The sequence below is a fragment of the Oryzias melastigma genome, linkage group LG9, assembly GCF_002922805.2.
Source record: "Oryzias melastigma strain HK-1 linkage group LG9, ASM292280v2, whole genome shotgun sequence".
NCBI lineage: Eukaryota > Metazoa > Chordata > Actinopteri > Beloniformes > Adrianichthyidae > Oryzias > Oryzias melastigma.
In genome coordinates this window covers 17,591,873-17,596,712 of record NC_050520.1, presented here as the reverse complement: position 1 = coordinate 17,596,712, position 4,840 = coordinate 17,591,873, and the positions used below count along the sequence as shown (strand labels likewise).

General features: G+C 36.3%; 1 long non-coding RNA gene across 1 annotated transcript in view; it reads left to right on the top strand.

The window, feature by feature from the left end:
* The window catches only part of LOC112148649, a 41,506-nt gene extending 37,006 nt beyond the window's left edge, over positions 1-4,500 (top strand). Inside the window, exon 3 of the long non-coding RNA XR_004948468.1 lies at positions 3,865-4,500. This is a non-coding gene — a long non-coding RNA (uncharacterized LOC112148649). The remainder of the gene's footprint in view (positions 1-3,864) is intronic.
* Positions 4,501-4,840: the final 340 nt, after the last annotated feature.

The following is a 4,840-nucleotide window of genomic DNA, read 5'->3' as shown; positions in this document are numbered from 1 at the left end:
GGGGTCTATAATCTTGTGGCTAATTGGGGGTTCAAATCCACATTGGAGATGTGTCAAAGATTTGCCACTCTGATTGAGGATGACCTAATTTCTGCTGAACTTTTACCTGCAGTTAGCTGTTGTCCAGGACACTCAAGTGTAGGTAAACCCTTTTAGAACATAGAATAAGACAATAATATCAAAAAAATACTTGCTTCTTATTCATTTGTCAGGCATTTACCTGTGTCTACGTTTTATTCCTCTTGACTTTTTAACTACCTGCTCAACCAAATGGTGTGGCACATTTAGAAATATGTTTTTAAAAATATTGATTGTGTGTATTACTCTCCAAGGTACAGAAGCCCCAAATGGACATTGAAAGAAAAAAAATTGAAGTTACATTTTTTTCCCCCCAAAATTGAAGTAAAAGTATTTATATATTTTTTCTGGTTTGTAACAGGTGCGCACCTAAAAGTCTTTCTAAAAATTGAAGTTAAAAAAAAATAATAATTTCTGTATAGAGACTGGTTTTACAGAACCCCTACGTAGTTTAGAAAAAAAAATCATTTAATTTTTTTTTTCAAACTTCTATTTCATTTTAGCGGCAGGAAAAAAAAAAAAAAAATTATTTCTTTTTTGGGTAGTTAAAGGGTTAATATCTCTGAATTTACTGTAGTCATTTTACTAATTTCATTCATGTGATTTAGTTGCTTTTTTTTTTTTTTTGCTTTTTTTTCACACTCTGGTCTTACCTGTTTATTTTCTCCTGACCCTCCACACTTCGTCATACCTGCTTCTACTCATCTTGAGCTTGGCTAATGTGCCCCCCTCCACTCTGACACGCTCTTGCACACTTGAATACTCACGCACACCCACACCCCTATACTTGCACTTACACAGACCATTCAGCTGCGCCAGCTTGTCGGAGGGTGACTGATTGATTACTACCCAGAAGGCTCGGCTTTGTTGATGTCAGAAACAGGACAGGTACCCCAGACCACAGGGAGCACAGGAAAGATTGATGGCTCTGTATTTCTCAACTTCCCCCTTTTCCTCTCCATTGCTTTCTCTGTTCATGTTCATCACAAATCATTCACACTTCCACACAACACAAATCTTTATGCTTTCGCACAAGTGCACGTGTTGACCCCCAGTGATGAGTAAAATGGATCTTATGTACATTTAGCAACTAGTCTCAGCTTTACATGTGTATCATTCACACACACTAATCAAATAAATTAAGTAATAAACACCATTTTTTTTCAATATATTTCTATTAAATCTTTAAAAAAAACACCTAATGGGATTCTACTTTTATGATTTAATCCATATAGGTGCCTGTTTTCCAGTAAAGCACAGATCAGTACAACTAGTGTGATGATTAAGTCAGAATTATTTTTAAGACATTTTACTTCTATGTTGATATATCACAAAAAAGATAAAAATGGGCAATTATAATTCATGTTTAGTTACTTTATTCTAATATGCAGGTTGAAATTACAGACTTGTTCTGACAAAGAAATTAAGAAAGCTCCAATCAAAAAAAATCTAGCAGGATCAATCAGGGAGTTCCTTTTTCCCGTCTGATCCCAGGCCTTCAACAGACACAGACATCCGGATGAGCTGCATACTAACATGAAGTCAACACTGATGAGACATGAAGGGCACTCTTCTATTCTGGCAGTGTCCTCATTAACTCATCCATCTACCACATTATCTTTTGCTTCCATGAAATTCGTAGCGCTTCCTGATACCTCTTCTGATCTCCTGGTATCGCTTACTCGTTCTAGTTCTCTGGAAATTGGTAATATTGGGGGAGAAAAAAAGAAAATTTGAAGATATGCTAGAACACATGAGAGCTTTTGATAGAACAGTCGATGTATGCTGGTATGTTCCTCCAGTTTTTGAAGTGTTCCTGGAAACCCTGATCATCAACTCTGAATCGTTTAATAAGTAAGGTAGAAATAAAACTGAGAGAATGTTGTATGGAGACAGTAAAAAGATGAGAAGAGTGCTTGTAAAGCAACAATCCAAAACCAACTGACGATTTCCTTCATTAAATAGCACCTGCAAAACGCCAGTGTCAACATCTAACAGTTGAAGGAAGTATTCAGTTTCTTGATAATTTCTCTCCTGGAATAATTTCATTTCTAAGGACAAGAATACACTGGAGTTTCAGATGGAAGTTCTCTTTTTCTGGCCATTTTGGGCATTTAATCGATCCCACAAATGTGATGCTCCAGATACTCAACCTACTAAAAGGAAGGTCAGTTTCATAGCCTCTCTAACCAGCTAAGCTGTTGTCAGCTGTGTGAACATGATTGCACAAGGGTTTTCTAATCATCTGTTAGCGTTCTGACACAATGAGCAAATACATTGTACCATTAGAACACTGGAGTAATAGTTGCTGGAAATGGGCTTCAAGAAAACAAGACATTGGCATAATTTACTACATTAATATTGTATAGAGTGTGTTTCTAATACATTTGTAGTTATCTTCAATGAGAAAAATAATGTTTTTCTTTCAAAAATAGGAACAATTTTAAGTGACCCCAATCTTTTGAAGGGTATATACATACACACATTTAGGTCAACATTATCGTGCCCACAGAGTTTTGGCTATTGCCTCTGGAAACGATCCCTTTTATAGTCTGAGTGTTTATGTTAAATGTGTGAAGAAGAGTACAACATAACCACTTTTACACTTCCATATGCCAGAGTTTTTACTGTATTTCCCTCAGAGTCCCCCATGTCATCCTTCAGTACAGTAAGGCTCATCATCTACACGTGTGTCTCTCCGTACTGTCTCCATGCAGATCCGCTAGGAGCCAGTTTTGTAGAGGTTAATCGTACTTGTTCCAGCAATTCTTGCAAGTCCAAGTTGCTGTCACTGTTTCTGTCTCTGACCAGGCTTTGTCAGGGACTGGTGGTGAAGGACCAGAAAACGCAGAAGGTTGGGCGTGTGACAGGAACTAAAACTTTAATGAATAAACTTAAACATGAAAAACAAAAACTGTGAGACAGTGGAGAAATACAGAGTTTGACAAAGCAGATAACCTGACAAGGATTAAATAACACTGTAAAGCCTACAACATCAAATAATTGACAATATTTTAATTTTTTGTAATTAAGGTGTTTCTTTCAAAACCACAAAAATGAGTAAACATATATTTTTGATTATATTTATAGTAGATAGCATCAGTTATGATAAGTTGGGTGAATGTTGAGTTTTTGCTGACAGCAATATTAGCTCAATATGCAAAAATATTGCCATGTTTTTTAAGGAAAAAAAACCTTTATACTTTTAAAACAAATTTTGCATACTTTCAATACAGCAAGTTCTCATTAAAAAATTAAAACAGACAAATTATTCTCACCATAAAAGTTTGAACATTTTTCTCCCCAAACGATTTCTGAAAATTTATGGAAGCAGCCATTTTGAAATGAGTTTGAAACAAAAAAGTCCAGTTGACACCAGTCTGAATAGGGACCAAACGCAAGGTTCAGGACTTGATCAGGACCAAATGAAGCGAACTCGGTCTGGACCAACAAACTTTTCCAGTCAGAATACACCCTGAGTCTTCTGGAGAAACCAGGATGTACTCCCTAATGTACTTCCTTCTTTCAAATAAGAATATGTCAATTCTCATTGTTCTATTTGCAATGACCCTCAATAATCTTATGCATCGTTTCAGCATCCTTCCCACTACTGAAGAATTGTGTGTTTTTGCAGCTCATATCTATCTCTCCACTCCTAGAGATTCACAGTCCAGCAGTAGACGTATGAATGTGCTCTGTAATGTAACAGCATGAGTTTTAGATTTTTGAGCCGTTCTCTTCTCGTTTACTTCTCCATCTTCCCTCTTTCTCGCTCTTTCCCATTAGGAGCAGCTTTGCAGGGGGCATTGAAGATCTGGGGTGGGATCTGCCCTTTACTACTGAAGCCAAATGTAACTCAGAATTTGCAGTAATAAAAGCTGATTTGGGACCACCCACCGTTCAGCCCCTGCCAGGTTTGTTGCCCACCCTGTAAATTTAATGATCTGACCAGGGAAGTGACCCATTGACTTCTTGACCAGCTGTGTTTTTTGAACTCATTTCTTCATGCTGTGTGTAATCCCCACCCTGTAAGCCTGATAGAAGGAGATATAGATGCACACCTGGAGGCAGCTGAAACAAGCAGTTGTCAGATAAAGATGCAAGTAAAAAAAAGAGGATTGCAGAATGATTTTAGAGACAAGACTTTACTGCTAACTGAACTACTACAAAAAGCTCAGATAATATTGTCAGTACCAGCATTAGCTGTACTGTAGCCAGAGGTTTTTAGAGCTTTACCCTGTAGGTTCAGTTGGGTTTCTGGCCAGTTTCCGTTCAGTTGTAAGTTTAAGGGTTCTGGAGTAACACATTTAGCATTGGTCAGGAAAAACTAAAAAATAAAGGTGCTGCATTTATTGTGTAGCTCTACGTGCTTATAGGTTCACTCCAAAAAGGTAGCTTAAAAAGGAGTAAATTACACTAATCCTAAGAAGAAAATCACAGGAAAGTCGTTTTTACTTGACAATAAATCTCATAATAACATCAAAATCTAGAAACAAGAAGTTCTATAAAAACATTGATAGTTATACAGCCAAACAATACGTTTTTTATACTAATTCTAAGTAAACAGATTTTATTTTCTGAGTTTTTCATATACTTAATTGTATTTCATTTTGATTACTTTGACAAAAAACTGGTAAAATAAGTGGAAATGACTCCTTTTAAAACACAATTGTGAAAAAGACTGAATATTATCTGAGTACAAGTTGGTCCATTTTAATAAACTCCTCCTAATATCTAAAACTATAATTTCTTTTTAGAACAG